Below are 26,196 nucleotides of genomic sequence, written 5' to 3' on the forward strand. Positions count from 1 at the left end.
GGCTGTCCCTAATCAAGCAGTGTCTTTCCAGATACTCATAAATCCTATCCCTCAGTACCCTTTCCATTACTTTGCCTACCACAGAAGTAAAACTAACTGGCCTGTAATTCCCGGTGTTATCCCTATTCCCTTTTTTGAACAGGGGCACAACATTCGCTACTCTCCAGTCCCCTGGTACTACCCCCGTTGACAGTGAAGACGAGAAGATCATTGCCAACGGTACTGCAATTTCCTCTCTTGCTTCCCACATAATCCTAGGATATATCCCGTCAGGCCCGGGGGACTTGTCTATCCTCAAGTTGTTCAAAATGTCCAACACATCTTCCTTCCTAACAAGTATCTCTTCTAGCTTACCAGTCCGTTTCACACTCTCCTCTTCAACAATACAGTCCCTCTCGTTCGTAAATACTGAAGAGAAGTACTTGTTCAAGACCTCTCCTATCTCTTCCGACTCAATACACAATCTCCCACTACTGTCCTTGATCGGACCTACCCTCGTTCTCGTCATTCTCAGGTTTCTCACATACGCATAAAATGCCTTGGGGTTATCCTTGATCCTATCCGCCAAGGATTTTTCATGCCCTCTCTTAGCTCTCCTAATCCCTTTCTTCAGGTCCCTTCTGGCTATCCTGTATCCCTCCACTGCTCTGTCTGAACCTTGTTTCCTCAACCTTATGTAGGCCTCCTTCTTCCTCTTTACTAGACATTCAACCTCCCTCGTCAACCAAGGCTCCCTCACACGACCATTTCTTTCCTGCCTGATAGGTACATACATATCAAGGACACGTCGTATCTGCTCCTTGAAAAAGTTCCACATTTCCACCACATCCTTCCCTGACAGCCTATGCTCCCAACGTATGCTCCTCAAATCCTGTCTTACAGGATCGTAATTTCCCTTCCCCCAATTGTAAAATCTACCTTGTTGTGCGTACCTATCTCTCTCCATAACCAAGGTGAAAGTCACAGAATTGTGGTCACCATCACCAAAATGTTCACCCACTAACAAGCCCACCACTTGTCCCGGTTCATTACCGAGTACCAAATCCAATATGGCCTCCCCTCTGGTTGGACAATCTACATACTGAGTTAGAAAAGCTTCCTGGACACACTGCACAAACACCGCCCCATCCAATCTACTTGATCTAAAGAGTTTCCAATCAATATGTGAGAAGTTGAAGTCGCCCATGACTACGACCCTGTGGCTTCTGCACCTTTCCAAAATCTGCTTCCCAATCTGTTTCTCCACATCTCTGCTGCTATTGGGGGGCCTATAGTAAACACCCAACAAGGTGACTGCACCTTTCCTATTTCTGACTTCAGCCCATACTACCTCCAAAGGCAGATCCCCCTCAAACTGCCTTTCTGCAGCCGTTATACCATTTCTAATTAGCAACGCCACCCTCCCTAATCTTACTGAAACATCTGTAACCAGGAACCTCCAACAGCCATTCCTGTCTCTCTTCTATCCACGTTTCCGTGATGGCCACAACATCGTAGTCCCAGGTACCGATCCACGCCTTAAGTTCACCCACCTTATTTCTGATACTCCTTGCATTGAAGTATACACACTTGAGCCCATCTCTGTGTCCGCAAGTATTCCCTGTCAGTGCTACCTTCTCCACAGCCTCCCTACAGTCTTGGACATCCTGACACACAGCTAGCTTACTTGCTGGACTACAAGTCTGATCCCATCCCCCTGCCAAATTAGTTTAAATCCCCCCGAAGAGTGCTAGCAAACCTACCTCCCAGGATAGTGATGCCCTTCTGGTTCAGGTGTAACCCGTCCTGTTTGTACAGGTCCCACCTTCCCCAGAATGCAGTCCAATTGTCCAAATACCTGAAGCCCTCCCTCCTACACCATCCTTGCAGCCACGTGTTCAACTGCACTCTCTCCCTATTCCTTGCCTCACTGTCACGTGGCACCGGCAACAACCCAGAGATGACGACTCTGTCTGTCCTAGCTTTTAGCTTCCAGCCTAACTCCTTGAGCTCTTGAATGACCTCCCCACCCCTCTTCCTACCAATGTCGTTGGTGCCAATGTGTACCACGACTTCTGGCTGCACACCCTCCCCCTTAAGGATTCTAAAGACACGGTCCAAGACGTCTCGGACCCTGGCACCCGGGAGGCAACAAACCATCCGAGAGTCTCGCCCATGTCCAGAGAACCGCCTGTCCGTCCCTCTAACTAGAGAGTCTCCTATAACTAGCGCTCTCCTCCTCTCCCCCTTTCCCTTCTGAGTCTCAGAGCCAGACCTCACGCCACAGATCCCTTCACTGCAGCTTACACCTGCAAGGCTGTCCAATGTTGTATTATAAAGTGGTCTCTTTACTAACCCACTCACAACGCTTTCTATTTACTCATTCATAAGTCTTTTCTAACCTGTTCACAAGTGCCCTATATCTAATAATACTGCATTCCCGTTTGATTCATTCATAACTCCTTCCTATAATGCGGCTTCATTCATTCATAAAACCGCGGTTTTGTAGTCTATTTATAAAATAGACTAAATTAAAACACCTTTCAAGTCATTCCTGCTTTTTCACACCTTCAACCCTTAACAGCTCTTGTTACAAGCAGTTATTTCTACATCAAAAGCTAACTTTGAACGCAGTAATGTATTCAGAACAATACCATCCCATGCCATCTTGTCTCCATGAAAAATTATGATATTAATCAGTCCTTACCAACCACCTCTCGGGACCTGCACAGATACAGAGCATCAAACAGTTTCTTCAACTCGCAGAAATTGCAGGAATAAATGAAACTCACGCTGGCAAATACTAAAGAAATTTCATGACCCAGCTGCAGTAAGCAGTTTAATATCCTTTATTCTTTTATTCAGTGCAGGTACAATGTCCAACTTATTTAGAGCATGCAGGCCTAGGGTTTTTACGAGGTAAAAACAATGACTGCAGATGCTGAAAATCAAATACTGGATTAGTGGTGCTGGAAGAGCACAGCAGTTCAGGCAGCATCCAACGAGCAGCGAAATCAACGTTTCGGGCAAAAGCCCTTCATCAGGAATAAAGGCAGTGAGCCTGAAGCATGGAGAGATAAGCTAGAGGAGGGTGGGGGTGGGGAGAGAGTAGCATAGAGTACAATGGGTGAGTGGGGGAGGAGATGAAGGTGATAGGTCAAGGAGGAGAGGGTGGAGTGAATAGGTGGAAAAGAAGATAGGCAGGTCGGACAAGTCAAGGTGACAGTAACTGAGCTGCAAGTTTGAAACTAGGATGAGGTGGGGGAAGGGGAAATGAGGAAGCTGTTGAAATCCACATTGATGCCCTGGGGTTGAAGTGTTCCGAGGCGGAAGATGAGGCGTTCTTCCTCCAGGCGTCGGGTGGTGAGGGAGCGGCGGTGAAGGAGGCCCAGGACCTCCATGTCCTCGGCAGAGTGGGAGGGGGAGTTGAAATGTTGGGCCACGGGGCGGTTTGGTTGATTGGTGCGGGTGTCTCGGAGATGTTCCCTAAAGCGCTCTGCTAGGAGGCGCCCAGTCTCCCCAATGTAGAGGAGACCACATCGGGAGCAACGGATACAATAAATGATATTGGTGGATGTGCAGGTGAAACTTTGATGGATGTGGAAGGCTCCATTAGGGCCTTGGATAGAGGTGAGGGAGGAGATGTGGGCACAGGTTTTACAGTTCCTGCGGTGGTAGGGGAAAGTGCCAGAATGGGAGGGTGGGTCGTAGGGGGGTGTGGACCTGACCAGGTAGTCACGGAGGGAACGGGAGGAGGTTGAGCAATTCATCAACTTCACCAACACATTCCACCCTGACCTTAAATTTACCTGGACTATCTCTGACACCTCGCTCCCCTTCCTGGACCTCTCCATCTCCATTAGTGACGACCGACTTGACACTGACATTTTTTACAAACCCACTGACTCCCATAGCTACCTGCATTACACCTCTTCCCACCCTATCTCTTGCAAAAATGCCATCCCGTATTCCCAATTTCTCCGCCTCCGCCGTATCTGCTCCCAGGAGAACAAGTTCCACCATAGGACACACCAGATGGCCTCCTTCTTTAGAGACCGCAATTTCCCTTCCCACGTGGTTAAAGATGCCCTCCAACGCATCTCGTCCTCATCCCGCACCTCCGCCCTCAGACCCCACCCCTCCAACCGTAACAAGGACAGAACGCCCCTGGTGCTCACCTTCCACCCTACAAACCTTCGCATCAACCAAATCATCCACCGACATTTTCGCCACCTCCAAAAAGACCCCACCACCAGGGATATATTTCCCTCCCCACCCCTTTCCGCCTTCCGCAAAGACCGTTCCCTCCGTGACTACCTGGTCAGGTCCACACCCCCCGACGACCCACCCTCCCATTCTGGCACTTTCCCCTGCCACCGCAGGAACTGTAAAACCTGTGCCCACACCTCCTCCCTCACCTCTATCCAAGGCCCTAAAGGAGCCTTCCACATCCATCAAAGTTTCACCTGCACATCCACCAATATCATTTATTGTATCCGTTGCTCCCGATGTGGTCTCCTCTACATTGGGGAGACTGGGCGCCTCCTAGCAGAGCGCTTTAGGGAACATCTCCGAGACACCCGCACCAATCAACCAAACCGCCCCGTGGCCCAACATTTCAACTCCCCCTCCCACTCTGCCGAGGACATGGAGGTCCTGGGCCTCCTTCACCGCCGCTCCCTCACCACCCGACGCCTGGAGGAAGAACGCCTCATCTTCCGCCTCGGAACACTTCAACCCCAGGGCATCAATGTGGACTTCAACAGCTTCCTCATTTCCCCTTCCCCCACCTCATCCTAGTTTCAAACTTGCAGCTCAGTTACTGTCTCCTTGACTTGTCCGACCTGCCTATCTTCTTTTCCACCTATTCACTCCACCCTCTCCTCCTTGACCTATCACCTTCATCTCCTCCCCCACTCACCCATTGTACTCTATGCTACTCTCTCCCCACCCCCACCCTCCTCTAGCTTATCTCTCCATGCTTCAGGCTCACTGCCTTTATTCCTGATGAAGGGCTTTTGCCCGAAACGTTGATTTCGCTGCTCGTTGGATGCTGCCTGAACTGCTGTGCTCTTCCAGCACCACTAATCCAGTACTAGGGTTTTTACTGACATTTGCTAGATTAAAAGACTAAAGGACTAACACCTCTTAATTCTGCAAGCAGACCACACAGACAATCTCAATCCTATCAGGAGTAGCAGCCAGCGTTTGTGTCCAATAGATAAAACAATGGGACACCATAGTGACGGAGTGTTAATCTCTGTAAGAACTGTGTGTAAAGAGGCTGCTGTAAGGACAGTATTTCAGGATTCCGTCACCACCTCAAACTTGTGCAACTTGCAGTTGCTGAATAAAGAGGCTATTTTCGCCAGTCGCTAATTTTGGTCGCTATTTGAACACGATCCCACAATGGGTACAGAGAATGCACGCCCAGTGCTGAAGGTTGGACAGAAAGGACAACTAAAGTTTCTGACAGCGGCTGACAATCTGAGTGATGCTTGTGAGAAATGCCCGGAGCTATTTGGAAATTGTCAGGGTCTGGGTGACCCAATGATGTTGTGTAGGTCAGAGCCTGGGAACAAGTGGCAGGGTGGAGGGGGGAATGTGGACACAGGTTATGTCCCCACCATTGAGCTGGAGAGTACGGAAACTGACCTTTCCGTCCAACGTGGCCACTCTGATTAAACTGAAATTAATCTCATCCGATTTGCCAGAATTTGTACCATCTATCTCTCAACTCATGTATCCATCCAAATAACTTTGAAATATTATAATTGTCCCAGTCCCACCACTCCCTCCGGTAGCTCATCCCATACATGCATCACCTTCTGTGTGAAAAGGTTACCCCTTAGATCCCCCTTCCCCTCTCACCTTAACCTATGCCCTCTAGTTTTGGACACCAAAGAGTCCGGTTCCATGCTGTACAGCTGTATGAATCTAGTGTAAGTGGCAATATTTTGGTGGTACACACTTGATGGGCCAAAGGGCCTTTTCTGTACTGTATGATTCTGTGATCAGAAAACTCCTGTAGGGTTCCACAAAAAGCATGCCTCTCTGTGCTTCATGATTTTATAAACCTCTGCAAGGTCACCTCTCAACCTCCTCCAATGAAAAGGTCCCAGAGTATCCAACTAGATGTATTCAGTTATGATCTGTTCAATGCTGGTGCAGACTCGAAAGACCAAATGGCTTACTCCTGCTCCCAATTCTCACACTGTGTCCAGGACAGCAATAGACCATAAGAGATCGGAGCAGAAATTAGGCCATTCAGCCCGTCAGGACTGCTCCACTATTCAATAATGACTGATAAGTTTCTCCCTGAAAATGTGTTGCTGGAAAAGCGCAGCAGGTCAGGCAGCATCCAAGGAGCAGGAGAATCGACGTTTCGGGCATGAGCCCTTCTTCAGGAGGGCTTCCTGAAGAAGGGCTCATGCCCGAAACATCGATTCTCCTGCTCCTTGGATGCTGCCTGACCTGCTGCGCTTTTCCAGCAACACATTTTCAGCTCTGATCTCCAGCATCTGCAGTCCTCACTTTCTCCTCCTGATAAGTTTCTCCACCCCATTTTCCCACTTTCTCCCCATAACCCTCGATCCCCTTGATACTCAAGAAGATCTCCATCTCAGTCTTAAATATCCTCACTGACCTGGCCTCCACAGCCTTCTGTGACATCCACAGATTCACTGCTCTCTGGCTGAAGAAGTTTCTCCTTATCTCCATTCTAAAAGGTCTTCCCTTTACTCGGGCGACGGTCTGTGTGGAGTTTGCACATTCTCCCTGTGTCTGCATGGGTTTCCTCCAGGTGCTCTGGTTTCCTCCCACAGACTAAAGATATGCAGGTTAGGTGAATTGATCATGTTAAATTGCCCATAGGTGTAAATATGGGGGAATGGGACCGGGCGGGTTACTCTTCGGAGGGTCAGTGTGGACTAGTTAGGCCAAAGGGCCAGTTTCCACACTGTAGGGAATCTAATCTAATCTACTCTAAGGTTGTGACCACTGGTTCTAGTCTCTCCTTTGAATGGAAACATCTTCCCAACTTCCACTCTGTTCAGGCCATTCAGTATTCTGTATGTCTCAATTAGATCCTCCCAGAGTGTGGGCCTGTTAATCAGCATGAACCAGACCCTTCAGGATGAGGTACAGTAGGGATTAGGTTCAGCAAAGTGAGAATGGAGGGAGTGTGTGGATTGGAGATTTTTAACTTCTAGGGAATGAGAGAGGAAAGAGAGTTCACTCTAAATTAGAATTGATCAGATGAGGTGATGGGCTAAAGAGTGGTAGATGGAGTTTAATTTGGAGAAATGTGAGGCGTTGCATTTTGGTCAAGCAATCTAGGCAGGACTTACACAGTTAAGGGGAATGTTGCAGAAGAAAGAGACCTTGGAATGAAGGGTCATAGTTCCTTGAAAGTGGAGTTTATGGGTGAAAGCAAGAAAATAGTTTGAAGACGAGTTCAGAACAGTTACAGAGTCAGATAGCACAGAAACACACCCTTCAGTCCAACTAGTCCATGCTGACTGTGTTCTCAAACTAAACTTGTCCCACCTGCCAGTTTTTGGCCCGTGTCCCTCTAAATCTTTCATATTCATGTAATTCTCCAAATGTCGTTGTAACCATACGTGCATCCACCACTTCCTCTGGACATTCATTCCACACACAAACCACTCAAAAAAAAATGCTCCTCATGTCTTTTTTTTAAAATATATTTTGAATTCTTTTTAAAATCTTTCTCCTCTCATCTTAAGAATTTGCTCCCTAATCTTTAAACCCCCACCCTAAGGAAACGGCACCTGCCATTCCCCTCATCTATACTCCTCATGGTTTTTTAAACTTGTTTCAGGTCACCTCTCAACCTCCTGTGCTCCAGTGAAAAAGTCTCAGCCATCCACCGGGATGTAAGTATATTCATATCCAGTTATGATCTGTTCAATCCTGGTGCAGACTTGAAAGACCAAATGGCCTACTCCTGCTCCCAATTCTCCCACTGTGTCCAGGACAGCAAGAGACCATAAGACACAGGAGCAGAAATTAGGCCCTTCAGCCCATCAGGTCTGTTCATACCATACGATTGTGGCTGATCAGTTTCTCAAACCCATTCTCCGGCTTTCTCCCCATAACCCTCAATCTCCTTGATACGCAAGAACCTATCTAGCTCAGTCTTAAATATCCTCAGTGACCTGACCTGCACAGCATTAGTTGGCAATGGATTCCACGGATTCACCACTCATTGGCTGAAGGAGTCCCCTCCTTATCTCCAGTCTAAAAGGTCTTCCCTTCATTCCAAGGCTGTGCCCTCGGGTCCTAGTTTCTCCGACCAATGGAAACATCTTCCCAATGTCCACTCAGTCCAGGCTGTTCAGGGTTCTGTATGTTTCAATTAGATCCCCTCTGAGTGTGGCCTGTTAATTATCTTGAACCAGATCCTTCAGGGTGAGGTACGGCAGGGATTAAGTTCAACAAAGCGAGAGTGGAAGAAGAGTGTGTCAGCTTCCAGGGAATGAGAGAGGAAAAAGAGTTCACTATCAATTAGAATTGATTGGATGGACCAATGGGCCGAGGACTGGCAGATGGAGTTTAATTTAGAGATATGTGAGGTTTGTATTTTGGTCAAGCAATCCAGGCATGACCAACACACTTAAGGAGCGTGTTGCAGAACAAAGAGACCTTGGAGTGCAGATTCATAGTTCCTTGAAAGTGATAGTTAGGTAGGACAGTGTAGATAGGACAGTGAAGAAGGCATTTCCTATGCTTTCTTTCATTGATCAGAGCATTGAGTAAAGGAGTTGGGATATCATGTTGTGACTGTACAAGACATTGGTTAGCCCACTTTTGGAAAGTTGCATGTAATTCTGGTCTCTGTCCTATAGAAGGAGGTTGTGAAATTTTGAAAGTGCTCGGAAAAGATTTGCAAGGTGGTTAGCAGATTTGGAGGGCTTGAGCTACAGGGAGAGGCTGAATAGATTAGATTAGATTAGATTAGATTAGATTAGATTACTTACAGTGTGGAAACAGGCCCTTCGGCCCAACAAGTCTACACCGCCCCGTCGAAGCGCAACCCACCCATTCCCCTACATTAACCCCTTTTACCTAACACTACGGGCAATTTAGCATGGCCAATTCACCTGACCTGCACATCTTTGGACTGTGGGAGGAAACCGGAGCACCCGGAGGAAACCCACGCAGACACGAGGAGAACGTGCAAACTCCACACAGTCAGTCGCCTGAGGCGGGAATAGGCCAGGGATAATTTTCCCTGGAGCATCGGAGGCTGAGGTTGAAGTTGAAGTTTATTGAAGTTTAAAGGTGCAGGAATTGGGTGAATACCCAAAGTCTTTTTCCCAGGGTAGTGGAGTCTGAACTAGAGGGGCAGAGGTTTAAGGTGAGTTTTAAGGGGAAAGGGACCCGAGGGGCAACACTTTCACAAAGACAGTGGTGCGTGATGGAAAGAGCTGCTGCAGGAAGTGGTGGAGGCTAATACAATGATCACATTTAAATGGCATCTGGATGGGTCCATGAATAGGAAGGGTTTAGAGGGATATGGGCCAAATGCTGGCAAATGGAACTAGATTAATTTTGGATATCTAATCAGCATGGATGATTTGGGCTGAAGGGTCTGTTTCCGCGCTGCATGACTCTAATCATCTTTGGTGAAAGCAGAAGTGTGGTTGTGAAGACTGGACTTTCACAGCAGCTTTCAAAAATGTTTTGCCCTTCCTGTGAGCAGAAGAAGTTACAGTGAAATGTTTCCTTCGTTAGGCAGCAACCAAGTGAGTGAGTACATCTGGGATTTTGGTGGAAAGTGGGAATTCATTGCACTACTCTATCCAATCATTTCTGCTGGTGGTTGAGACGAGGCTGAGCAAGTCTGTAGCCTTAAAACTTGTCCTTTAAATGTTTAGACTAAAATGTAATGTTGAATTATAGGACACACTTGCTGCACACTATAAAATAGACAGACAGGCAGGGAGGCTCGGGAAAAAAAGGGAGAACCCAAGTTATGCAGAAGAAAGAAACATCTGTTCTCACCAAGTGACAACAGGATACTCAAAGGCAATTAAGAACACATCAGTGAATCTGTGTAAACAGGACACCGAGTGATAACATTCACGGCTGTTCCCTTATGAAATTCACGACTGTGATTGATTCTGACCCTGAAATGAAACTTGGTACTATCAAAAGCTTTGTAATTGACGGTCAGGTCCTATCAATTATAATGGATTCTTATTACCCCTCTTTCCTAATTCCTGAAGAAGGGCTAATGCCCGAAATGTCGATTCTCCTGTTCCTTGGATGCTGCCTGACCTGCTGCGCTTTTCCAGCAACACATTACCTTATGCCATCTCCCACTTAATTTAGACTGGTACTTCTTTATAGGAACTTGTCTTACCAACAGATACCTAACTCGGCTGGATTTGTTTTTCCCACCTGACGGATAGCTCAAGGCCTGCAGGAGTGATCAGTCTCTTGCGCACAGATCTGTCAATTCACTTTTCTTCCTTATGAATTATTGTGTTTTACTGTTATCTGCCTAATTAAGAACATGCAGTGCTTTTTATAAATGTTTTGTATAAATGAAGCCTGTTTGAGACAGTACAGCAGAGTAGCCTGCCAGGGGTCTTGAAGAGCCGATATCCTACTCTCCTGGGTTATTAGAACCCAGTTAGTTTAGCTTCTCAGTATCAGTGTTATGTTTTAACAGTAATACTATTGGTAAGTGACTAACATTAAACTAAACTGTCTGAAAGAGGTTTTTTTATTCCAGACTCCCAAAGAGTATGATCTCCGGGACAAACCGAGAGAGGCTTACAGGTTGAATTCATAAGGGATTCCCAGGGCCATCTCAAATCTGTACTTTAATAACCTTATCGAAGTTTATAAGGGGCATGGATAGGCTGAATACCCAAAGTCTTTTTCACAGGGTAGGGGAGTCCAGAACGAGAGAGGCATAGGTTTAAGGTGAGTGGGGAAAGGGATTTGAGGGGCAACCTTTTCACACAGAGGGTGATGCATGTCTGGAAAGAGCTGCCAGAGGAAGTGGCGGAGGCTGGTACAATTACAACATTTAAAAGGGACCTGGATGGGTACATGATTAGAGTCATACGGGCCAAATGCTGGCAAAAGGAACTCTATTAATTTGAGATATCTGGTCAGCATGACTAGTTGGACGCAACGGTTTGTTTCCATGCTGGAAGACTCTATTGTCTTCGGTGAAAGCAGAAGTGTGACTGTGAACACTTCTGGGAGTGTTTTGCCCTTACTGGGAGTGGTATAAGTTGCAATGAAATTTTTCATTTGTGAGACAGCAAATGAGTGAGTACATCCAGGATTTTTGGTGGAAAGTGGGAATTCATTGCATTGTGGGGATGAAGCACTAATCTATCCAGTAATTTCTGCTGGTGGCTGTGACTAGGCCTCAAGATTAGGGGGAGTAGATTTAGGACAGAGATGAGGAGAAACTCCTTTTCCTGGAGACTAGTGAATCTATGGAATTGTCTGCCCAAGGAAGCAGGAGAGGCAGCTTCATTAAGTATGTTCAAGACACAGTTGGATGGGTTTTTGTACGGTAGGGGAATAACGCAGGGAGGAGGAGCTGAGATGATGTAAAGATCAGCCATGATCTTAATGAATGGTGGAGCACGCTGGATGGGCCAAATAGCCGCCTCCTGCTTCTATTACTATGAAACTATAACCCTGCATTTCCCATGGCTAACCCACCTAACCTGCATATCCCTGGACACTGGGCAATTTAGCATAGCCAATTATATCAAGGCAAGTTAGCAATATAGTGATGTGGAAAATGTACATCAGAGAACAATAGAAACAGACAAGGAGAGGAAATGTCCCAGCAATCAAAACTGGTTTTAAAGATCACAAAAATGCAAACTGAAAAAGGCACATCAGAACGTGTGCTGCATTGTAACAAAAGTGAATGAATTGACTGCATACATTGAAGAGAATAATTATGATCTGTTACTCCTTGCAGAGACATAGCTTCAGGATAATAAGGATTGGGTCCTAAATATCGAGGGGTAATCAAATGGGAAGCTCAGTAAAGGTAGAGGGTTGGCACTGCTAATCAAAGCACTGATCGCGGGGTAGTCTGGTGTCAGCTCAGGTTTCAGATCCTGATTTTTCTGTCCTCCGTTGAATTCCCTGTTCCCACAGAGTAAGAGGTCGGTTTGTTCTCAGCTCTGCTGGATTTCTGCTAAAGCTTTCACCCAACCCCCACCATCTTCTGGAACAATAAAACATTCAATTGACATCCAACTCACAATCTCCCAGCCTGACAACCATCCAGACCCAGGGTGTAGTCACAGCAGGGAATCAAACAAGAAAAATGAAACAAAATCATAAATAAATAGGCGCTTGTGCTTAATGTTTGTTCATGAGGAAGTAAACCAGAAATAGGTTTCTCCCAGGATTCTTACAGTGCCCTACTGGAGGAATTATGTCACCCTTACATCTAAATATTAGTACCCAGCTATGATTTACAACATTTACACCAACAGAAATAAAGCATCTGTTGTCAAATAGACAGAGATATACAGCATGGAAATAGACTTTTTCTCTATCTCTCTCTCTCTCACACACACAAACACACACACACACACACGAGGGTGATTTTGTATTTGCAGCATGATGTTTGCAGATACATTCCACTGTGCTCAAAAACTGCACAATCTGCAGGCAGTCAATACATGTAACATCTTGTAAATTCCACTTCAATAATAGATAATGGGTCCACTACTTGACCTGGATGTGAGCATATGAAGTATAGGTAGTAGGTTTGCTGATGACACCAAACTTGGAGGTGTAGTGGACAGCGAAGATTACCTCAGATTACAATGGGATCTTAATCAGATGAGCCAATGGGCTGAGAAGTGTCAAATGGAGTTTAATTTAGATTCTTTGAGGTGCTGTATTTTGGGAAAGCAAATCTTGGCAGGACTTTATACTTAATGGTAAGGTCCGAGGGAGTGTTGCTGAACAAAGAGACCTTGGAGTGCAGGTTCATAGCTCCTTGAAAGTGGAGTCGCAGGTAAATAGGATACTGAAGGCAGCGTTTGGTATGCTTTCCTTTAGTGATCAGAGTATGGAGTACAGGAGTTGGGAGGTCATGTTGCAGCTGTACAGGACATTGGTTAGGCCACTGTTGGAATATTGCATGCAATTCTGGTCTCCTTCCTAACAGAAAGATGTTGTGAAAGTTGAAAGGGTTCAGAAAACATTTACAAGGATGTTGCCAAGGTTGGAGGACTTGAGGTATAAGGAAGGGCTGAATAGGCTAGGGCTATTCCTTGGAGTACTGGAGGCTGAGGGGTGACCATATAGAGATTCATAAAATTATGAGGGGCATCAATAGGATAAATAGACAAAGTCTTTTCCCTGGCATTGGGGAGTCCAGAACTAGGGGGCATCGGTTTAGGGTGAGAGGGGAAAGATATAAAAAAAAAGAGACCTAAAGTGCAACTTTTTCACACAGCGGGTGGTACGTGTATGGAATGAGCTGGCAGAGGAAGTGGTGAAGGCTGGTACAATTGCAACATTTAAAAGGCGACTGGAGGGATATGGGCCACGTGCTGGCAGATGGAACTAGATTGGGTTGGGATATCAGGTCGGCATGGCCAGGTTGGACCGAAAGGTCTGTTTCCGTGTTATACATCTCTATGACTCTATAGCCAGTCTAACTGAAGATTAAAAAACAGACAGACTCTGACCTCACACCTTTAATGCATTCTCTGAGCTGAGATGTCACCTTTTGTTATGAAAACCTTAGGCTATCTTGAAGGTGCCTTACAGGAAGTTCTGGAATTTACATAATGATACCTGCAACCTATTCTAATATATGAAAGACTTAACAATCCAAGTTTGTTCAATATATAATTTCAGTGGGAGGACACTGTAATGTTTTTCCATAAATTCTGTGCCTTATGATCTTATTCTCCACAACTACCTGATGAAGCAGTGCTAATGTTTCCTAATAAACTGTTGGACTTTAACCTAAAGTTGTGTGATTTTGAACATTGTCCAGATTAGGGTGGATTGACCACGCTAAATTACCCATAGTGCCCAGGGTTGTGCAGGTTAAGTATATTAGATTAGATTACATTACCGTGTGGAAACAGGCCCTTCGGCCCAACAAGTCCACACTGACCCGCCGAAACGCAACCCACCCATACCCTACACTTACCTCTTACCTAACACTACAGGCAATTTAGCATGGCCAATTCACCTTGACCTGCACATTTTTGGACTGTGGCAGGAAACCGGAGCACCCAGAGGAAACCCACGCAGACACGGGGAGAACGTGCAAACTCCACACAGTCAGTCGCCTGAGGCGGGAATTGAACCCGGGTCTCAGGCACTGTGAGGCAACAGTGCTAACCACTGTGCCACCGTGCCGCCCACCAAGCTAGAGGAGGGTGGGGGTGGGAGAAAGTAGCATGGAGTACAATAGGGTGGTGAATTGAGTGGCAAACTTCTGGAGTATAATTCCTTGCGGAGAGACTTTGTATCCTTCCTTTTAAATTTTTTAAGAGAACAGGCAAACCAAGTTATTCCGAATGGTCCATCAACTCCTGCAAAAACATCCTCTGTCAAGGGACTAAAATCTGCCTGGTGCTATCGCGATTGGAATGAAAGTAACCAGAGAGAGACAAAGGGCAGTAACACTGAAACACCGAAAGGGACTAGAGTACAGTTATTCCTCGACTCTCCAAATAGTTCCTTTAACTTGGGCAGTTCTCCCTCATCCAATGGTGGTATTTTCTTTTCAAAACCGAACAGCGACTTTAACAGCATTGACTCTCCTGTCAGTCCAGACTTCAGCAGTGGCACTACATCACGCTATGGTGAATGGCAGTCAGCTCAGAGGGCCAACCTTGGGCAGTTCATCGTCCAAGGCCCTGAAAGCCAATCTCAGCGCCGCGCCAAGAAGAAAAATGTGCTAGTCAGTGGCCGCCATGTAGTCAAGGACTCGGCAAAGAGCCCAGCTGAAGATGATGCTGGAACTTGGAATGGCAATTAGAGGAGGATAGAGTTTGTTAATATGAGTCCGTCTGCAGCCCAGTTAAATATAAATAACTTGGAAGAATTTCCACCAGTGGATGCAGTAACTTCTGGATGCAAAACAAAGCCATTAGTCAGGGCTACATGCAGAGCAATAGGGGTAGGGGAATGGGTGTGAGTGGGTTCGGCGGGTAGGTGTGTAGTCTTTGGGCCGAGTAGCCTGTTTCTACACTGTGGGGATTCTCTGAAGGGGAAGAAATATTTACCAACTGTGCAGGGCAGTGCAGGCACAGTGCGGGGCCCGCTGTTGGCCTTGCCCCCCCCCCTTCCAATTGTTGACGTCACAATGGCCCTGTCAATTTCAGAGTGAAACTTGCTCCCTCTGGACAACTCTTCTTCCTGGGAGGGACAGTGAGAGGGAAATCTGTTCACTTGAAGCAACTAGAGTTAATCCAGGGAGGGAGCAAATTCAGGTATGTGTTTTAATTACCCGGGTGAGGAGGGACAGAAGGATAGAGATTGGGAAGGAGGTGGAGTAAATCACTTTTCTGTTTTTACTTTATCTTTTCTTTTCTACCCTGGACTGACGGTCATAGAGTCATAGAGACGTACAGCATGGAAACAGACCCTTCTGTCCAACCCACCCATGCCGACCAGATATTCCAACCCAATCTAGTCCCACCTGCCAGCACCCGGCCCATAGCCCTCCAACCCCTTCCTATTCATATACCCATCCAAATGCCTCAAATGTTGCAATTGTATCAGCCTCCACCACATCCTCTGGCAGCTCATTCCATACACTTACCACCCTCTGCATGAAAAGGTTGCCACTTAGGTCTCTTTTATATCTTTCCCCTCTCACCCTAAACCTATGCCCTCTAGTTCTGGACTCCCCGACCCCAGAGAAAAGACTTTGCCTATTTATCCTATCCATGCCCTTCATAATTTTGTAAACCTCTATAAAGTCACCCCTCAGCCTCCGACGCTCCAGGGAAAACAGCCCCAGCCTGTTCAGCCTCTCCCTGTAGGTCAGATCCTCCAACCTTGGCAACATCCTTGTAAATCTTTTCTGAACCCTTTCAAGTTTCACAACATCTTTCCGATAGGAAGGAGACCAGAACTGCACGCAATACTTCAACAGTGGCCTAACCAATGTCCTGTACGCGGCAATATGACCTCCCAACTCCTGTACTCAACACTCTGACCAATAAAGGAAAGCATGCCAAACACCTCCTTCACTATCCTATCTACCCGCGACTCCACTTTCAAGGAGCTATGAACCTGCACTCCAAGGTCACTTTGGTCAGCAACACTCCCTCGGACCTTACCATTAAGTGTATAAGTCCTGCTAAGATTTGCTTTCCCAAAATGCAGCACCTCGCATTTATCTGAATTAAACTCCATCTGCCACCTCTCAGCCCACTGGCCCATCTGGTCCAGATCCTGTTGTAATCTGAGGTAAACCTTTTTGCTGTCCACTACACCTCCAATTTTGGTGTCATCTGCAAACTTACTAACTGTACCTCTTATGCTCGCATCCAAATCATTTATGTAAATGACAAAAAGTAGAGGACCCAGCACCGATCCTTGTGACACTCCACTGGTCACAGGCCTCCAGTCTGAAAAACAACCCTCCACCACCACCCTCTGTCTTCTACCTTTGAGCCAGTTCTGTATCCAAATGGCTAGTTCTCCCTGAATTCCATGAGATCTAACCTTGCTAATCAGTCTCCCATGGGGAATGAGATCCTGAGCCCAGCGCTAAGTTCAGATAACCTTTATTGTGACCCAACTTTGTTACAGCCTCAGATCCCCCTTGCAAAAAGGCGTAGAAAAAGTAGCTGCTTATTAAATAACTCAAGGTCACGCCCACACCCCCACCTCAACTCACCTCACCTCACTTTCTTTACTATTGGTCAGCATAGAGTTGTCCCTTTGTAATTGGATCCTTGGTACAGTCTTAACCCGGAGCAATTCACACAACAATTTCGACCCGTACCCTGTCTCCAACTAAGTGTCTCCCCACTCATTTGCCAGGGGGTGCAGTGTAGAGTCAACCAGACTGCTGTGGGTTTGCAGTCACATGTCGGCCAGCCCGGTTAAAGGATGCAGCTGGAACGACTGAGTGAATCAGTTTCCTTCCATTAAAAGGATGTGAACAAATCAGATGGGGTTTCCCCTGTAGTGGAAATTAAATCGACTTGACTCAATTATTAGCCAGAGCAAACAAAGGATCTATATTTTTAAATCCTGCAGGATTGACTCATTACACTAAGCCAGATGCCTCAATGCAAAGAGCACTGAAACACTGTACAGATGCTTGCCTTATAGCGTTCCTTATCACACTCTCAAGGGCAAAGACTGGGGGAAACCCAAGTTGTTATCCTCTCATCCCCTGGTCCTAGACATAACAGTTCTTCAGCTTTCGCTGAGTTCGACTATTGCAAGGTCATGTTGAATGTTTACAGAATTCAAACAGAGATAAGCTAACGGCAAACTTTCATCAAAGCAGCATTTACAAAGCTCAGTACAGAATTGAATTAAGGAAAAGCATTCTCTTTAAATTTCACAGTAAATGGATAATTAATTTCACAGTAAATAGATAATTTTCCATTACACCCCTCCCCCCAAAAGATTTTTTTTTGTTAGATTCTGAACTCCAGGTTTCTGACCAAGTTTGAATTCTACCATCTGCCGCCACGGGATTCAAACCTGGGAATCCCCCGAACTGGGTTGATAGTCCAGTCGATAATTGTACTCGACCGTCGCACTTTCAATCCCCCTGCAATGGCATGTGAACTTGTTGGTGCCTCACCAGGTTGGAGGAATTGCTGAAGGCCTTCCCGCACTCAGGGCAGGTGAAGGGCCTCTCCCCCGTGTGAACCCACCGGTGGGTCAGCAGGTTGTAGGAACTGCTGCAGACCTTCCCACAGATGGGGCAGGAGAATGGCCTCTTCCCGTGTGGCTGCACCAATGAGTCTCCAGGACAGATGGGAAACAGAAACCTTTCCCACAGTCACTACAGTTCCACAGTTTCTCCACAGGGCAGGATTCCTTGGGTTTCTCCATGTCAGGTGCACACAAACGTGTGTACAGCCTCTCCTGGCTGTGAATTCCTCTTCCCACACCGTATAGCTGCTACACGCTCCACGCTCAGCACGCTGCAACAGTAGGGTCACTCACCCAGACTCACTGATGCTGAAAACGTACTCAAACAGGAACCAAAACGCTTTGCTCCTTCTCACAGAATCATAGTTAAAAATTGTTGCGGTCCTGATGGATTGAGTGACTGTCAGATATTGACGTGAAAGTGAGGACCGCAGACGCGGAAGAGTCAGTGTTGAAAAGTGCAGTGCTGGAAAAGCACAGCAGGTCAGGCAGCATCCAAGGAGCAGGAGAGTCAACATTTCAGGCATAAGGCCTTCATCTGTTCCTTTTGAAACTTCTGTCTTCAGATCTTCAAATACTCTGGAAAAAGAGATTACAAAAGGCATCACTGTCAGTCCAGGGTGGAAATTCAGAACAAGCAATTCTACTTTCTGCAGAATATTATTTTCTTTTGTTACTCACAAAATTGAAAGCATCATCCCACACTCACTCTCCCCCCTTCTGTTCTCACTCCACTCTAACTAATTCTCCTGAAGGTGCTGATTCAGGATCTTACTGGGACAGAAAAGCAAAAACATCAAGACTGACATCTCTCTGAATTTTGGATAATTCCACCTGAAAATTAATATCTTTCACAACATTGGGATACTGCGGAAAGTGAGCAGGTCTGATTTGGGGGAACAAAAATAAAGTGTGTCAATTCAGGGTGAACCTGCACTGCAACTTCTTGAGGAAGAAGCAGATACAAAATGGTTAACGACCCCAGGAAGGTAGGAGCAAAATGAGACATCAAGGCATTAACACCAACACACTTCAGTCAAGCTCTTCTGCTCCCAGTAAGGGCAAAACATCCATGAAAGCTGCTCTGAAAGTCCAGTCTTCAAAACCACACTTCTGCTTTAATGGAAGACAATTAGGGTCATACAGCACGGAAACAGACCCTTTGGCCCAACTTGTCTGAGCTGACCAGATATCCTGAATTAATCCAGTCACATTTGCCATCACTTGGCCCCTATATGGGCTAGGTGCTGGCAGCTGGGACAAAATTGTGTTGGCTATCTGGTCAGCAAGGGTTGGACCGAAGGGTCTGTTTCCGTGCTGTACATCTCTATGACTCCATCACTTGCCCTTATCTATCTGAACCCTTTGTATTCATATGCCCATGCAGATACCTTTTAACTGTTGTAATTGTACCAGCCCCCATCACTTCCTCTGGCAGATCATTCCATGCATGCATCATCCTCTCCGTGAAAAAGTTGCCTCTGAGATGTCTTTGACATCTCTTCCCCCACCCCCCCCCCCCGCCTCCCCCAGAACCTATTACCCTCTAGTTCTGTACTTCCCTATCCTAATGAAAAGACCTTGTCTATTGACCCTATCCATGCCCCTCATGCTTTCATAAAAAGTCTGTAATGTCACCCTTCAGGCTCTGGCGCTATAGGGAAAACAGCCCCACCCCATCCTTCTGTCCCTCTTCACCCGGGTAATTAAGACACATAGGAGAAAGTGAGGACTGCAGATGCTGGAGATCAGAGCTGAAAAGGTGTTGCTGGAAAAGCGCAGCCCGAAACGTCGATTCTCCTGCTCCTTGAATGCTGCCTGACCTGCTTTTCCAGCAACACATTTTCAGCTCAATTAAGACCTGAGTTTACAGAGTCTGCTCCTGGATTCACTCCAGTTTCTGCAAGTGAATAGATTTCCCCCCCTCCCACCCAGGATGAAGAGTTGCCCAGAGGGAGAGAGTTTCACTCAAACTGACAGGGCCACTTCCGCGTTGTGACGCCATCAATGGGGGGAGTCCAGGAGACGGGGTGTGAGAAAGGGGCGGGGGGAGATGCGGGGCTCGGCCGGCAGTGGGACCACGCACTGACTGCTCCAGCCGACTGGCTCTCACGCACTGCGCCTGCGCGGCTTTGCAAAGCTTGCAGATATCCCTTCCCTCCACAACATCCCCAGCGTGGAAGCAGGCCACTCGGCCCAACGAGACCACACCGACCCTCCCAAGGGTAACTCACCCACACCCATTCCCCTACCCCTATTGCTCTACATTTAGCCCCCGACTAATACAGCTAACCTGCACATCCCAGGGCACTATGGGTAACCTGGTTTCCAACATCAGCACTCATTGTTTTTAACCGTAATTTAGCACTACCAATCCACCCTAACTTGCACATCCCTGGGAAGTATGGGTAACTTTGCATAGCAAGTTCCTCCCCCCACCCCCCCTTACCTGGATAAAGTTAAAAATCACACAATACCAGGCTATAGACCAACAGGTTTATTTGGAAGCACTAGCATTTGGAGCGCTGCCCCTTCATCAGGTGGTTGTGGAGAATAAGATCATAAGGCACAGAATTTATGGAAAATCATGACAGTGTCCTGGCACTGAAACGATATATTGAACCAACCTGGATTGTTAAGTCTTTCATCTTTTAGAATGGGGGTTGCAGGTATCATTAATATGCAAATCCCAGAACTTCCTATATGGCACCTTCTCAAGATAACAAAGTTTTTATAACAAAAAGTGACATTTCAGCTCAGCTGTGCAAATATAATTCTGTAAATGCACATTCACTCCCATGGACTTGTGTGTGTGTGTGGGGGGGGGTGGGGGTGAGGGGAGGGAGGTGGGGGGGGGGAGTGGGGGGGAGGGAGGGCGGGTGGGATGTATGCACGAGAGAGAAAAAAATGTCTATTTCCATTCTCAAAATCTGTCTATTTGAGAACAGATGCCTTACGTCTGTTGGTGCAAGTATTGTTGTAAATCATAGCTGGGTACTAATAGTTAGATGTAAGGGAGAGAGAATTCTCAAATAGGGCAGTATAAGAATCCTGGGAGATCCCCATTTCTGGTTTACTTCCTAATGAAAAAACATTAAACATGAGCACCTATTGAGTTCAAATTTGATTTCATTTTTCTTACTTGATTCCCTACTATGACTACGCTGTGTCTGGGATGGTTGACAGGCTGGGAGGTTGTGGGTTGGGGCTTGATTGACTGAATGCTTTATTGTTCTGGAAGGTGAAAAAGGGAGGTCAAAGCTTCAGCAGAGCTGAGAACAGACAGATATCATACTCTGAGAACAGAGAGATCAGAGGGATCTGAAATCCGAGCTGACACCAGACTACCCTGTGATCAGTGCTTTGATTAGAAGTGTCAACCCTTCACCTTTACTGAGCTTCCCATTTGACGACACCCTCAATATTCAGGATCCAATCCTAGTCATCCTGAAGCCATGTCTCTGTAAGGAGTCTCAGATATAATTATTCGCTTCAATCTGTACAGTCAATTCATTCACTTTTGTTACAATGCAGCACACATTCAGACACCGTTTTTAGTTTCAATTTTTGTTTAGAATTCAGTTTTGATTGCTGGTATATTTACTCTCTTTGTCTCTTTCTATCATTCTCTGACGTCCATTTTCCACATCACTACATTGCCAATCCAAAGGCCGGTGAGCAATGCTAAATTGCCCATAATGTCAAGGGATGTGCAAGTTAGGTGGGTTAGCCATGAGAAATACAGGGTTATAGTTTTGCGGTTACAGAAGTAGGAGTAGGCCATTTGGCCCGTCCTGCCTGCTCTGCCATTCATTAAGATCATGGCTGATCCATCCATCATCTCAGCTCCTCCTCCCTGCATTATCCCATCTACCCCTAATTCCACTACCATTGCAAAACCCCATCCAACTGTGTCCTGAATATGCTTAATGAAGCTGCCTCTACTGCTTCCTTCGGCAGAGAATTCCATGGATTCACTACTCTCAAGGAAAAGCAGTTCCACCTCATTTCTGTCCTAAATCTTCTACTCCTAATATTGAGGCTTGGTTTCATTCAGCAGCAGAAATGACTGAATAGGGTAGGGCTTCATCCCACAGTGCAATGAATTCCCATTTTCCACCAAAACCTCGGATGCACTCACTCACTCAGAGCCTCTCCCTGTAGCTCAAACCCTTCAACTCTGACAGCAGCCTTGTAAAGCCTCTCTTCCTTTAAAATGGCTTGCAGGTTTTTGTTCATTAATATGTAAATCCCAGAATTTACTTTTAGTCACATTATCGAAATAACTTAAGGTTTTATTAAAAAGAGGTGACATCTCGGCTCAGACAATGCATGAAAGGTGTGAGGTTTGAGTCTGTCTGTATCTCAATCAAGAATCAGACTGGTTCTATTTCCTAAGCAGCAATTTCTAAATGGATTGACTGCCTGCAGATTGTGCGCTTTTTGAGCAAAATAGAATGTATTTGCAAATGCAAATTCACCCCATAGACTTATGTATGAGTATGTGCAAGAGACTGTGTGTTTGCGAATGTGCATGCTTGGTAAGGTGTGTGTGATGGAATCTCAGCCTGTGAATGTGTGCATTTGTGTTTGAGTGTGTATGGGAGAGGGTCTGCATAAGCATGAGAGGGCATGTGTAATGTTGTGGGGTCACATTAGTGTGACATGAACCCAAGATCCCTGTTGAGGCCATTCTCATGGGTTATGAACTTGGCTATCAGCCCCTGCTTGGCCACTAGAAATGATGAAGCAGTTACACAGCACACATTGGAGAGGGCAGGGTGGATTTATCTTTGAATTTGCAGAAGGTGGGAGGCTTTGGACGCTGTGATCCAGGGCAAACACGTTGCTGGAGGATGTTTGGCTCAGAGAGATGGAGCTGGAACCCAGGCTGAAGATATGTTGGGGGGCAAATGGGGAAGTTAGCTGGATACTTTATTCTGGGAGATGGTCATTCCCCTCCAGACAGAGCATTCTGATTAAGTCAGTGGACAGGGTCAGTAGGGCGAGAGTAGATGGCATTTGTGTCTGTCTGACACCAGGATTCGAGAACCAATGTGCTCAGGGCTGGAGAAATGGGAAAGGGAGGTTGCAGCGGGTGTGACGCAACAATGTCAGGAGGAGACAGCTTCTGCTGAGGGTGTATGAGAAGTTAGAAGATACAAAAACAAAACAACCTCAAAGCTCTGCGCAGCACAGTGACTCAGTGGTTAGCACTGCTGCCTCACAGCGCCAAAGTCCCCCCATTGATTCCAATCTCTGGTGACTGTATATGTGGACAGATGTCTCAGTTGTATCTGTTTGGGTTACTCCTGGTGCTCCGGTTTCCTCCCACAGTCCAAAGATTTGCAGTTTTGGGTGGATCGGCCCTGCTAAAGTGTCCAAGGGTGTGCAAGTTAGGATGGCTTAGCCATGGGGAATTGCAGGGCGGTAGGGTAAGCTGGTGGGTCTTGCAATGCTACTCTGAGGGTCAGTGTGGATTCGATGGGCTGAATGGCCTGCAAAGTTTATGTGATTCTACTGTTTTAGTGACATGTAAATTGAGAAATGATTGCCCCAAGTCTGCTATGGGAAGAGTGGGTTCCAGTAAGTGGGACACTGACACTGGTCCTGGGAAAGATGGGACTTGTGCTGTCTCTGCCCCCACCCACTGTTCCACTTCCATTCCTCTATCCCCCCATTCTCTCTCCCTCCTCCCCTCTGCTCCCATTATCCCCCACCCTCTGTCCCCACTAGTCTTTCTCTTCTTCCCCCCCACTGTCTGTCCCCATGTCCATTTTTTTTTCTCTCTCTCTCCCCTCACCCTCTGCCTCCCTGTGCATTCTCTGCCTGTTCTCCCCTTACCCCAATCCTATCCTTTCTTATGCCTTAAGCCCTCTTTGATGGCTCTTCTAAGAAGAGAGAGACAGAAAATAGCTAGCAGCACGGTGGCTGAGTGGTTAGCACTGCTGCCTCACAGTATCAGGGGCCCAGGTTCGATTCCAGCCTTGGGTGACTTTCTGGGTGGAGTTTGCACATTCTTCCCGTGTCTGTGTGGGTTTCCTCTGGGTGCTCTGGTTTCCTCCCACAGTCCAAAGATGTGTAGGCCAGGTGAATTGGCCATGCTAAATTGCCCATAGAACACTATGGTGCATTAGTCAGGGGGAAATGAGTCTGGGTGGATTACTCTTCGGAGGGTCAGTGTGGACCTGTTAGGCCTAAGGGCCTGTTTCCATGCTGTAGGGAATCTAATCTAATAACTCTACTTGGTAGATGAGGGTGCACAAGAAATGGCTAATCTTTAAAATTAAGAATAGCTGAAATAATAGTATTCAGACATATCATGAAAGTCTGAAAACACATCAATTTTGTTAAAGAAAAGCTGTGGACATCTTTCTGAAACTTGAATTGAAATATACTTAGTTAGGCTACAGTTGAGGACAGGCTGTTCAGGGTGAATTCCTAGTCTTGTGAAATTGGTTTTGACTCGTAGAAATAGAACCATTGAGTTGTAGAGCACAAAAACACCCTTCAGTATTAATCTAGTCGTATTTGTCAGCACTTTGCTCATCATATCCCTCTAAACCTTCCTATTCATATACCTATCCAGATGCCTATTAAATGTTGTAATTCTACCGGCCTCCTCTGGCAGCTCATTCAGTACACACACCAACCTATATGTGAAAAGATTGCCCCCTTAGGTCCCTTTTAAATCTTTTCCCTGCTCATCCGAAAATAATGCCCTCTTGTACTGGACTCCCCCGCCACAGGGATAAGACCTTTATCTGTTTGACCTATCCATGCCTGTCATGATCTTATAAACGAGGAGAAAGTGAGGACTGCAGACGCTGGAGATCAGAGCTGAAAATGTGTTGCTGGAAAAGCGCAGCAGGTCAGGCAGCATCCAAGGAGCAGGAGAATCGACGTTTTGGGCAAAAGCCCTTCTTCAGGAATGAGGAAAGGTAGGGAGGAGGGACTTGGGGGAGGGGTGTTGGAAATGCGATAGGTGGAAGGAGGTCAAGGTGAGGGTGATAGGCCAGAGTGGGGGTGGGGGCAGAGAGGTCAGGAAGAAGATTGCAGGTTAGGAAGGCGGTGCTGAGTTCGAGGGATTTGACTGAGACAAGGTGGGGGGAGGGGAAATGAGGAAACTGGAGAAATCTGAGTTCATCCCTTGTGGTTGGAGGGTTCCTAGGCGGAAGATGAAGCGTTCTTCCTCCAACCGTCGTGTTGCTATGGTCTGGCGGTGGAGGAGTCCAAGGCAGTTAACATCAGTGAATCTGTGTAAACAAGACACCGACTGATGATATTCATGGCTGTGGCCTTGTGAAATTAATGACAGTGTTTGATTCTGACCTTGAAACGAAACCTTGTAAGTGATAGTCAGGGCCTATCATTTATAATTCTTATTACCCTTTGCAAGCTAGGCAGACAGAGGGAAAAACATCGTTTCTGTTACAAGTCCCTAACTCGAGAGTTCAAAAGTACAAGAGAGAGAGACAGAGAGCCTTTTAGTACAGGGACTGCCGAATCCAACGGAAAATTAACTTTTTGTGCTTACTTGTTATGGATTGAACTTAATTGCGTTTTTGAGACTTTATGATGATTGAGTAGCCATTACTGGTTATGAAATGCAAACTCTGTAAACTCTGTAAAAAGTAATATTGATGAAGCTTTAACTAACTTGCTGTTCTTGCAGACCTTACAGACTGCCCCACTGTTAATGTTAATTAATCAGATTGTACATCTTATTTGAATTTGAATCACAACCCTGAAAAGAAAGCATGTTTAATTCAAGTCCATTGATTCAATTTAAATGCAACCTTAAGGTAACACCTCAGCCTCAGGTACAGAATGATTCAGATAAAAGGCAGGAGTCTGCTCCGAGCTTAGAATAATTGTTAACCTAACATTGAAGAGATTCTGACAAAATCTGTCAGGAAGCCATTTTATGGTCAAAGGTTTGCCCTCCTTCCAAGAAGCCATTTTCTGTTTCCATGCTGTACATCTCTATGACTCTATAATTGTATCTGACATGTCAGCTGTGCAAGGTTACAGAGAGTCATAGAGATGTACAGCATGGAAACAGACCCTTCGGTCCAACCTGTCCATGCCAACCAGATATCCCAACCCAATCTCGTCCCACCTGCCAGCACCCAGCCCATATCCCTCCAAACCCTTCCTATTCATATACCGATCCAAATGCCTCTTAAATGTTGCAATTGTACCAGCATCCACCACTTCCTCTGGCAGCTCATTCCATACACGTACCACCCTCTGCGTGAAAAGGTTGCCCCTTAGGTCTCTTTTATATCTTTCCCCTCTCACCCTAAACCTATG

The 26,196-nt window shown here is 46.4% G+C and overlaps 1 protein-coding gene and 1 long non-coding RNA gene across 3 annotated transcripts in view; one reads left to right on the forward strand and one right to left on the reverse strand.

The window, feature by feature from the left end:
* LOC140460300 (uncharacterized) overlaps window positions 1-26,196 on the forward strand; it is a 749,266-nt gene that overhangs the window by 435,525 nt on the left and 287,545 nt on the right. The gene's annotated exons all lie outside the window — the stretch shown is intronic.
* LOC140460293 (uncharacterized) overlaps window positions 17,202-26,196 on the reverse strand; it is a 42,714-nt gene continuing 33,719 nt past the window's right edge. The window contains exon 4 of one of the 2 annotated variants that reach the window (XR_011953966.1): window positions 17,202-18,459. This is a non-coding gene — a long non-coding RNA (uncharacterized lncRNA). Of the gene's footprint in view, window positions 18,460-23,640; window positions 25,137-26,196 lie in introns of those variants that run through there. The other variant, XR_011953965.1, reaches the window with a different exon arrangement.

The sequence above is a fragment of the Chiloscyllium punctatum genome, chromosome 36 (assembly GCF_047496795.1).
Source record: "Chiloscyllium punctatum isolate Juve2018m chromosome 36, sChiPun1.3, whole genome shotgun sequence".
Lineage (NCBI taxonomy): Eukaryota > Metazoa > Chordata > Chondrichthyes > Orectolobiformes > Hemiscylliidae > Chiloscyllium > Chiloscyllium punctatum.